Below are 12,673 nucleotides of genomic sequence, written 5' to 3'. Positions count from 1 at the left end.
ATAAATTAACATCACAAGCAAAAGAAGAGCATTAATAGAAGTTATAACATAGTCTTATAAATAAACGTCGTCCATAGTCTTATGAAAGTTATTTGAGATAATTTTGATTCTAGGATGACGATCCAGCATTTTTCTCATCTTGTATTACCTCAATAGAGAGAACATTATAATGCTTATATTTTTTTTCCTTCAGTTTCTCTGGATATGCATAAACTTGAATATTCTAGATTTTTGTTGATAATTTATCCACAATGCTTTTAATATATGGTTGATGTTCCTACAAAAAAAAAAAAAAAAAATGAATAGCTTTACATAATTAATTAAAACCCAATTTTATTTTTAATTAACTCATTATAACCAAACTCAATTTTTGAATAAAAATTTTAAAAGATATCTCTCCAGAATGTTCCATCAACTCAACTACTGAACAACAAAATGCCTATTTTGCTACTTCACCAAACATAATAGCAGCTATCTTTCCAGTATTATCGTCCAGTTCAACATATGCCCTAGCACTTTAAATGCATTGAATATATTATTTTAAATTCGAATATTGTTAAATTCTAAACTAAATTAGATATCGATTATAAATTAAAATTGTAAGATACATACCGTGGTTTGCAGACCCCTTGGCTTTTGCAATATATACAAACGAAGCTTTCATTATACTTATATCCAATTCCTTTATTACAGCCAACACATAACATGTAATAAAATACTTGGTCCAAGTCAATCACATTTATCTTCGCCTCTATCTAGAATTTTATTTTCTACATTAAATCATAATCCATTTTTAGAATGAATGTTTGTGTAAATATTTTAATTTATTACTAATAAAATAATATTTACCGCCATGGGTTGCAAACCCTTCATCAACTCTGCAATATCGCAATTCTTCATAATTTCTCTAATACCAACAAATGACATAGGGGCAGATGGGTATGTCAAGTTTCTTGCAATGATACTTTTAATTATCAAATCATTATTATCCGCTCTTAAAATTCATAAATGAAGAATAATATAAGGAAATGAAATATGTAGATAAATTACATAAATCGCATAATTAACTCTAATATAAATGTATTAATATGTAATTTTTAATTTTTGAGAATTACCATTTCTTCATTGTAGCTGCCTCAAGAAGATGATGGATTGTAAAGGTACTTGACGGACGTGATAACAGAGACAATCCTTTGTTGAAATTGAGATCAATATTAATGCAAGCATATACGGAAAAATAACTAAGCTACTTAATTATTATAAATACTGTTATTTGATCGAACATATATTTTTGTTCCAAGTATTACTAGTTTATCTTCAATAATTTTTGATATTTTCTGACATTCGTCTTGGACAAATTGACCCCACATAGTCAAACATATGGGGTTCAAGCTGCAAAATTGAAATAATTAAAAGAATTAATAGAATTTTCTAAAATTAATATTGGAATTCAATTTTAAAAGAAATGAGAAGTTATAAGAATTTTTTACCTTTCATCAATAACATATATCTCTTGGATTGTTGTTGGTCCAAATGTCGTCGTTACCTTTTTAGTTGGCTTACTTTTGATTGCAACAGCTAAAATATCTAAATATTAAAATAGAAATGTTAATTTATTGATTAATAATTTATAATAAAATTAAAATTAAATTACCTATTTCTCCAATCGACTCTTTGTAGACCTCTACGTCTTTGAATGATCTCATATTTTGGTGTCTCTATTTGCTCTTCATTTTGTGGAACATCTTTTATTATTGTTCTTGAGTTCAGGGTCCATTGATATTGATATTCTCTAATTTTGTACTTTAGATCTACTGGTTTGACATGTGCATTGTTGATATAATATGACTAAAAAGTATTTAAGGTCTCGTCCCCATGGTCAATATCAATTTCAAACATTGTTGTCTGCACTCGATTTCCCTAGAACAACAATAAAAATAATTGTGATTAATAGTGTATTATATAAAATTATGAGGATTATTTTACTAAAATATTTTTTTTAACAATTTTTGTATTTTTGATTTCTTTTAAACAAAATATGTTGTAAAAAGATAAATAAATAAGTGCAGCATCATTAATATTTTTATATAATATGATAGAATTTAAGAACCTCCAATTTCAAAGAATATTAAAAATTTTAAACGTAATATATGCTAACAAATATTATACCTCTTGATCAAATAATGTCAGATTTTGGTACTTCACAGTTGTGTGTTGGCTTATTCGTTTAGGTGACTTCTCCGCAACGATCATCTTAATTTTTCAGTTTCTTGTATTTGGAGTGATATCATTTATTGATGTATACACCATCCGCATTTTTTCACCTTTTTAGATACAAACATTTCAGATGCATAAGTATAACAAGTGTTAATTTAAATTCATGACATACCAAAATAATTGACAAAGACATTTAATTAAATGATTGAATATTAGTCATATAGAGATTAATATTATAATAGACAATAAATCGAAACTATACAATTAAATCTAGTTACCTGTATAACATTAATTTGAACATGATAATGTTAGTAATTTCGTAAACACAATATTTTTTGTGCAGTTCTTTTCACGTTGTTCAGTGGACACTGGTCGTATTGAAATCCTCACTATAGATGCTGTCTTCGCCCTTGATAAAGCCACAAATAATTGACCATGTGAAAAAATTGGATGAGGTAAATAAATCTCAACATAATCCAATGTTTGTCCTTGTGAATTATTTATAGTCATTGCGAAACTTAATCTTATAGGGAACTGAGTTCGTTTAAATGAAAAACTACTATGTTCATCAACATTTGGTAAGAATGGTATCCTTGGAATGAACACCTTTTTTTCCGGTATGGTTTCCAACTGCAATTTCTGCATGATATTTTGATCAAAAGCCCGGCAAATTAAACGGGTTTCATTGCATAGCCCTTCTGAAGGATTAGTGTTTCTAAGCAGCATGATGGGACAGTTTTTCTTGAGTAATACTTCATGAGGCAGAAGTCTATTTGGGGTTCGAGTATTTAAGAAATCTTTCATAACTGATTGTTCAGATGTATCTATTGTCTCATCAAAACTGTAATATCTCTGAACTTCACCTGGGAACCTATGAATTAACAATGCATTTATTTCATCAACAAAACCGTTCTTTGGTGTTAATATGGCCCAATTCATCATAGTTAAAATATTTGCTGAATATTTTTGAATATTGTTGAAAACATATTCTATTAAATGATCTAAAGAAGTGTTGTTATCATCATAAGGAATAAGCATCCCATTCGGAATTTTTATGGTTTCATCAATTGTGTTTGGTGGCATTCCGTTGCCTACTTCTAACACATAATCTGAAAAAATTGGATCTAATCTTGCTCGCATATTTTCAGTTAAGTGGAAGTTGATCAATGTACGCCACAAATAGGAATAAACCAAACTGGAATTAACCTGTTTTTGTCTCATTCCTTTACGAACGACTGGTAAAACCTGACGAAAATCTCCGCAAAAAACAACAACTATTCCACCGAATGTTACATCCGAATCATTGATGTCTCGTAGCATTTTATCTAATGCTTCTATGTGTTGTTTTCTTATTATTGGAGCCTCATCCCATATTATTAGTTTTGCTGCACGAAGTAGGTTTGCTAGGGCACTTTGTTTGCTGACACAATACGTGCTTCTTTTGTCAGTATCAAGTGGAAGCTTGAAACGTGAGTGTGCCGTTCGACCTCCCGGAAGAATAGATGCGACAACACCTGATGAAGCAGTTGCAAGTGCTACCAATTTTCTTGATCGTACTGTTGCGAGAAGTGCCTTGTATAGGAATGTTTTCCGTCCCACCCGGGCCATTTACAAAGAATGCAGCATTTTGGTTTGCAAATACTTTTTCCAGCACTGCATTATAGACATGTTTCTGTTCACTATTAAGAGATTCTGATGCGGCAATATCTTATTCTGGAATTTCAATAGCCAATTCATCATTGATTTCTTTAGATTGAAATTCTTCATCATCAAAACAGATGTCGTCATCAAGAAGATGGTAGAAATTAATGTCTTTACCCATCGATTCAATTGTGAAAGAGATTGACCTCAATACTTGATTCATACATTTGATATAGAATCTTCTGTTGATTTGAAATCAACTGACATGTCTTGCTCAAAACGTTCCCAAAGTTTCCTGGGATTGGTTGGATTATAATAAACCAATATTGTTGCAAATAACCGTCTCAAACTGGACGGCATTTGATATAGAAATGCTTCTTGTAAACAATCTTCCAAGCTACTGTCTCTCTGTAGCAAACCATGCATTGTTGCTACTTCACAAAATGTTGAGGCCACAACACCATCAACTGTTCTAAGATTTTCAAAGGACAAAGGTCCTCTTACATGGTTTAGTAATATCTGCAGATAATACCTCTCACCTTCAAATGAATTTACTGTAACAATACGACCTATAACGGTTTTCTTTTTCTGAGGAGTCCACTCTTTGTATTGTTGGCTCTAAATATAATATTCTGGAAATTCTTTATACTGTAATCTCTTTGCATTATCATCTACGATTTAATGCAAAGAATTCTGTTAACATCAACTTTCTAGAACGATCTAAACTGACAATGTTAATTAGATCGTCATTTTCTCGGAAAGTTACTGGGTGTTGATCCTCCAGATGTAAATGTAAACTATACACTGTTGAGTACATTTCATTAATAACAAAGCCATATATTCTCCACATAGTTTCGGGGGGAGCAATTCATTGGGCTGATTGAAATTGTTGGATTTTATCAACTTGTTGAATGTTTTGTTCAAAAACTAGGTTGAAAGCAACACGATCATGCCTTTTATAAATGTACTTATAAAGATATTTGACTGCTTGTATTATAGAACAAATCTCGACATTAATGTGACAGTCAAAGGTTGCAAGCAGATATAGATTATATGGAACAACCCAACGATTGTCTAAATTTTTGCCTCTGACTTTGACTATTTTTCCATTGTTCGAACGTCTATATATTGGAAAGCAATCATTTCCAACAGTCGTAGCCGCTGCATAATTCTTTGGATAATTACTTTTGCAACAACGATTTCTTTTCATGCAAATATTTGATTGGTTCAAGGCTCCACATGGTCCATGCATCATATACTTGACAACAACGTTATGCAAGTGCAGGTTTGTATTTTTATCAGGTATCTCTGTTGATACGATCTCATCAAAAGATTCAAGCGCATAAACTTTCCAATTATTCTGTAAGATAATTAAAAGATGCACATGTGGAAGACCTATTTTTTGGCGTTCGATAACATAGACATATGCTGAGACTTTATCAAAAAATTGCCTCTTGAATAATTAATCTTTTAATTTATCTAATTTTGCATGAAAGACTCAAGGAACCAAATCAGGTTGATTCTGACTCTCCTCTTGCAGATTTAATTCGTTTGTAAGTTCTTGCCAGTTTGGATTGCACGTCATTGTTAAGAAAATGTCTGGTTTGCCATAACGCTGAACTAAAACCATTGCTTCTATATATATTTTCCTCATGTCTCATGGACCTCCAATAAATGACAAAGGCAGTATAATCCATTTCCTAACATTGGAAGCGTTTGTTTCCCCAAGTATAATGGTAGCAACAATACTTTGATATACCTCTGATCGAAGATGTTGTTGGTTATTTCTAAAATAATCTAATCTTGACGTCTCGATTTTAACATACATATCTACTACAAATTGTTGCAGCAGTCAACCAAAAAGTAGTGAAATTGATCTGACATTTTCTCTTATTTATAATTTGTAGCAATCATATTTACGGCACGAAACAATTGGATCATTCATTTCTCTGTTTAACGCTACAAAAGTAGAATATGAATGAAATGTTACTAAATTGGACGTACATACTAAATGAAATTTTTGAATATTAATAGTGCAATCTAACCTCGTTGTTCTCTTGCAAGTAATTCTTCTGCAGTCCCTGATTGTTGAGAATTTATTTATCGGCTTGTTTCGTTATGTGTAGATCTGCTTTCTCTACTAACTCTTTCAATTCCTTGATGCCAACCAATATCGCCAAAATGAAATAATAACGGATATTGCAACAGATCATAACATCTCAAATAGTACTGAATTATATGACTTCCACCAGAATGGTTAAAGATAAAAATGTTGCATCCTCTTAATTGACCTCTATCATAATTTTCTACCCATATTGCTGCAACTTGTGAGGATGTAGGGGTATTGAATACACGTTGATCTAGGCCAGCATATGATCTTATACGAATTTTTTGATTTTCCAAATTTGGCAAATCACCATGAGAACGGAAAAAAATAGAATATGGATTGATGCAAAGAATATCGATAAGCTGAACTACAATTGATGGATCCATTCTGTTTGAATTAGAAATGTGATTTTCTAATTCATGCTCTGTATCATAGAAGTATAATTGGAGATAAGAAGGATGACCATTTGAAGGAAGCAAATCGTTGATATAGTGATATATATGTCCCTGAGTTCTGAATGTATAAATTTTCCTATTTCTCCTACATAGATCTTTATCAAATTTCACTCCAAAAGATGTAAAAGCGAACTTGTTATAAGTTCGAATGTATGTCCTAAAATGTGTAGATTCATCCGTGTTGGAGGTGAACAATGCATAAAGCTAATCAGGAACATCATCTGTGGATAAAGAAATTTTCTCATCAGCACAGCAAAAGCTAGTTGGTTCATGGTAGAATCGCTTTGCTTTACAATGTAAGCAGCCGGACACTAATGGCAGAGAATATGCTTCAAATGTCACTACCTTTAACAATTGTCTAAATCCAGTAGAACCGTGATGCGACTGACCTATTTTGTTAAAAAATGAAAATAAGGCAACTGACGCAAACTCTTCATATTGATTTGATGAGTGAATTAAAAGAACCAACTAATTTTATATAAGTTTCTTACCTAAGGTGTCGGTTTATTTGTTTCGTAGCTTGACTCCTCTCAAACGACATATAGATCCTATTTGTATAATATATTCCGAAATCTCAGAGAAAATGAACAGAATGATGGCTGAATAAGAAATATCGAAAAATGATTAGAGAAGAATCTGATGGATAAAGAGTTGATTAGAAGATTCGGAGACATTGTTTATGGATGAATTTGTCTCTGAATTAATGACACAGACATCAACACCAGGAAGAACACATAATTCACGAGACGAATCCTCTTTAGTGATATCAATATGAATATCAGAATTCCGTTGTCTCTTTGATACTCTTTGAACAAGACTAAAATCTTGATTGTTGTATGTATATTGGACATCATTGTTTGAATATCGAGCAATCAACATAGTCGTTTGATCACCAACAAATCTGTTGGAATCATTATCACCAAATGATGTCGAATCATTTATACGAATCGAGTTGCTTCTGGAAGCTCTTTGTTTAGCATATCTTTCTCTTTGTTATCTACGGATCTCTTCCTTTTTCTCTTCTGGTAAATCTCTATACAAGATTCTTTTTGCAGGTTGTTTTTTATGATCTTCAAGAAATTGTTTACAGACTTAAATTTCATAGAAATTTCTATTTTCGTTTGTAAATTTTTTTTTAAAAATTATTTACAGAATTTTACCACTTATAATTATGTTAATAAAGGAAATGATTGTTTCAACTGTTGGATACTATTCTACACAAGCAAGATGAAAAAAAATAAATAACAATTATTTACAATGCTCAATTAAATAAATAATCAAATGATAAAATATTATGAAACTAGAATCTAACAAAAGCATATTTCAATATCACATATAAAAAATGTTTTAGAAACTATTTGTCAAACTTAATTCTCTATTCCCTCTCTCTCAGCTCTCTCTGTTTTTTGCCGATTCTCTCTAACCCTTGACCTTCATCTGCTTCTCTAACCCTCACACACTCAGACCAACTCTCTCTCACTCTCAACCCTCCTCAAACTCATTCTCTCATACCTATCTATTTTATAATCTATTTTTCGTCGGAAACCAGCGGTCTCTCTCTCTGTCCTCACGATTCTTCAATCGTGTCTCTCAAATCTCCTCTCTACAGATGTTTCCCTTGTTTGGTCTCAAAGAAAATGAAGATTATGATTATGTAAAGATTTAGATTTATTACTAAGAATAAAATTATCTATAATTTAAATTAAAAAGGAAACAAACATAACAAAATAACATATCAAATAAAAAAATACGAAGAAAAGGAAAACTATAAAAGAATAGATCAATATCACATATGAGAATTCTTAAATAAAATATTTACCAAAATTTATTTGTTCTTCAAATCAAGTAGTGAATAAAAAGTATAAGCAGAGACCAGCTTATTAATTTTTTTTAGCATATTTTTTATATTTTTTAGCAATTACAATAACAATACTTATTATAATATTTGATTAGCTAACATTTGTGAATTTTAGAGTTATGCTAATAATTAACTAATTTTTATTTAAGTATTCTCAGATACTGCATGAGCTTTTGTATTGGATAAAAGCTTTTATGAAATCATATTCTCCTTATTAATTTATAATTTCGTAATTATATATATTGATAATGAAGATATTAAAAGTTTAATTGTCTTAAAATATTGATAAAGAAGAAATATTGATAAAGCAGTTAATTGCCTTGAAGTGTTGCTCTGTCCAGTAGATATAGTGTACACCGCAATAATCACTTTCACTTGAAAATTGAAAATTTAACCTTTGGTTTCTACGCTCTGTGTTAGTACGTTGCGTTGGTGATATTTTTTCCAGAGAAATTTGAGACCACACAAATCCATCTCTCGGCTTCATATCTCTCATTCTCGGCATCATCTCCCTCTCGACTACTCTCTCTCAACTTAGACCCACTCTCTTATCTCTCTCTACCTAGCGAGTCGGCGACCGAAGCTATCTCCCTTTGTTTTGTTGAAACCCAAAACAATCGAAGTTGTGAGACCCAACCTCAACACCCCTCTCTCCCTCTGTTTCCATCACCTCGACCTTAACCTCTACGATTTCCAAGCAGATCTGTGGTTTCTCTTCTTGATCTCCTCCACCTTGCCTTAGAAACGGTGGTTTCGGTAGTTCTCTCTCTCTCTCTCTCTCTCTCTCTCTCTCTCTCTCTCCACCGTTCATGGCTTGAGAAGCCTAGCTTTGACTTAGTGTACACCGTTTATGTGCAGTTCTTCTTCAAGTATATTGTATTACATATTTGTTTTTTTTTTCACATGAAATCTTTTTGTTTATGACCCAAAGAGGTAGAGAAATGGGAAAATATATATATATATATATAATTTTTTTGTAGTTTTGTTTGGTAGTTTTGTAGTTTTGTAGTTTTTTGCAGGATGTACCGAGAAAGGAAACTGATTTGAAGAGGAACTGTGGGTATGGTTTTTGTTGATTCTATTTCTTTTCCTGGATGTTTGTTTTCTTGATTTGAAGATCTGTTTTGAAATTTTGATTCGCTTCTACTGTTTGTTGGATTTTTTCCTTACATTTTGTTATTATTTCTCTCGTCGAACAAATTCATGGAGCTGTCAAAAGTTTCAGAAATGGCCTTGATTTTTTTTTTCCCGAAAATGATAGTAACTTTTCATAAAATTCTTAAGGAAATAAAACATTTAAAGATTTGAACTTTAATGTTACACAGTGTTTTATTCCCTCTATTTTTAACCTCTGTGAATATTCAGGTCTATTTCTATATTTTTGTACAAATCTGTAATTGTTTGTAGATTTTTTTTCTCTTTTGGCATTTCTTAATGATAAAAAAAAAATTGCCTCATTTACCTATGAATTATATAATTTATTTATTAACCTTAAATCAATTTTAAAATTTAAAAGGATGTTATATAAGTAATATATAAGTTTGAAGAAAACTGTAAACAATATGTGGAGCTTGCACAGGATCGAGCACTACTTAAATAATCATGTTGATGTGCCCATGGTTCACTATTATTCTACAAATAAGTAATATATAACATACATGTTTGATTATAACTGTTAAAGAGTAATAATAATAGGTAAAGTACTATAATTATAACTTATTCATATATTAAATATGTAATATGTCATTATTAGTATTTCACTTTGATAAGTGTCAGTGTAAAATCAATTAATGTCTTGCAATCTTTTAGTGTTTTTTTTCTTTTTATTTCTTTTAATGTTGCTTCAGATTTGTTTCGTTATAGAGATTAATGCATGTAATCATTATGCACTTACTAACAACACATCTATACTCATGCATTCATTATTCAACACTGGTGTATCTTTATTCATTGTTTATTGTCAAAATTGCTCTCTTTTTTCTAGTTTCATATACTTATCTGATCTTACTAACCTAAAACCCAGTTGCCTCAGAAATTCAACTTTTATATTTGATTATAACTTTTGGTGTAATTTACTTTTCTTCCATTATAAAATAACTGTAACTTACTTTTGGTGTGCTGATGCAAAAGGGTGCAATTGAATGTTGAACTATCTAAGGAAGCCTATGAATCTGGACCATAAGGCAACATATCTTTTTTACTTTTGTATATATCTTTTGTATATACAAAAGATAGACCAAACATTTTTACTTGGATCTTCTTCTTCTTCGATTTTATTTGAAAAGTTGGATCTTTTTTGTTGGTAGAATGCATATAATTTGTTGCTATTTGTCAAAAAGGTATTTTCAATTATAGATACTATGAAATTTAGTATTGATGTTTGTTCTGATAAGTTGGATCTTTTTTTGTTTGTTAGGATGCACTATTTTGTCGTGTCATCTATTGTTTAAAGATAAAAGTATCATGGAGGTTCTGGTGTATTTTCAAGTGAAAGTTCATAAATTATTGCTAATTTGTTTATTTAAAAATAAAAATATCATATTTGGTTGTTGAAGTTGAATATGTTATAGCCTGGGAGTAAGACAAAAAGCTGTTGAATTTGTGCTGGAAGCATTCTGCCTTGTGTGTATTTTGTAGGATGGTAGCAAAGGCTTTGATCACTATAGAATAACCATCTTCTCCAGGTAATTTCTTACTTTTTTTTTCCCTTTGTTTTTTTACTTATTCCTAAATGGTCCTACATACTTTGATCACATAATTTGCCAACATTTGGTTAGTGAGGAGTTGAAATGTAATTAGTAATAATCAACATTTATAGCATTTCTTGCTCACGTAGGATTGTATACATCTAATTATCGTACGTTCTAATCCCACTGAAATCATATGGCCAACGTAGGACCCATGTTTCGAACAAAGATTTGAGATGTCACATAGATAAACTATATATATATATATATACTATAAAAACACAAAAGGTAGTTACATTGACCTTTTCGATGTTCCTTACAAATTTAGGACCACTGCACTGCTTCCACACACTTGATTTGAGAGAAAACAGAATTGAGTTTATAAGGATTGAGTTTTTTGAATTCACCTTTTCGTAGTCACTAAGTTTTCATAATTGAGTTTTCTGATAGGTTTTTTAATAAGTTTTATGGATTTCTAGGTTTTATAGTCTCAGTTTCTTCATTTCTTAGAAATATGAACAAAAATATGTAATGCATAGATAAGCTTATACTATAAACACAGAAAAGGCAGTTATACTCACTTTCCAATTTTCCTTAAAAACGTAGCACCACTGCACTGCTTGTAATGGAAGGGTTATTTGAAAAAGAAGGCAAAAGAAAAATGAAGTCACTTTTCAAAGCTTAGCACCAATGCACTAAAAGTAATAGAAGAGTTTTCTTAAACACAGTTCAATGCTTCTAGCCTTCCTACTAAATATGTCTCTTGGTGTTCAAACATTGAACTTGACTACTGCACTACTTGGCCATTCAGCTGTCTCATGTGATTATAACTTACATGTGATTAAAATCTGCCTCCACAAATTTAATAGTGCATGCAATATAATATGTTATCTAATTTCTAAAATATTTTTCCTGTTTGCAGCTACCATTTCAATGCATGTATTCACAAATTTAGTACCTGAGACACGGACGATAATGGGAAATTCCTATTTAAATTCAGTTGTTGTGTTTCTTCAAATTGTAAATTATTATAATGTTTTCCTATTATAATGAATACGAAAAGACAAATTATGATAGAAATATGTTTTCCTATTATAATGTTTTTTCAACTTGGAAATTGCATCCATGATTTATTATTATAATAAATCTGTTTTATTAGCAGATTTAAAGATATTAATAATTGAATACAAACCGATAGAAACCACAAAAGCAGCCACAAACGGAATTTATAGGAAAATACAATTGTATCCCTGTGTTCTGTTTTCATTGCAGATTTAAATTTATTATAATTATAATGGTGGCTTAACAAATTATTACAAACGGAGTGAAAGTTAATGAAAACCACGATATTCTGTTAAAACAAGAAAATTCTGTTAAAACAAGGAAATTCCATTTCATAGGCTCTTTATATATATAGAGATATATATATATATATATATATAATTATTAATGAACGTTTGAATATAAATATTAGATTGACCTGACATATATATGTAGGTACTGTTAGTACTGAACCTTTCTTGCATGCTGCATGGGCGCCTCATTTTCCCGTGTACTAATTTTCGATTAATTACTTTATAAATTTCAAACAATTCGATCTTCTGGAAGCAAATATATATATATATATATATAATATGTATATACAAGACTTAATTTCTTTGTATGTCGTCAAGATCCCTAGCCACATTGTTTCCTAATAATATCATAT

This window comes from Juglans microcarpa x Juglans regia, chromosome 1D, assembly GCF_004785595.1.
Source record: "Juglans microcarpa x Juglans regia isolate MS1-56 chromosome 1D, Jm3101_v1.0, whole genome shotgun sequence".
Classification (NCBI taxonomy): domain Eukaryota; kingdom Viridiplantae; phylum Streptophyta; class Magnoliopsida; order Fagales; family Juglandaceae; genus Juglans; species Juglans microcarpa x Juglans regia.
This window is presented reverse-complemented; position numbering follows the sequence as displayed.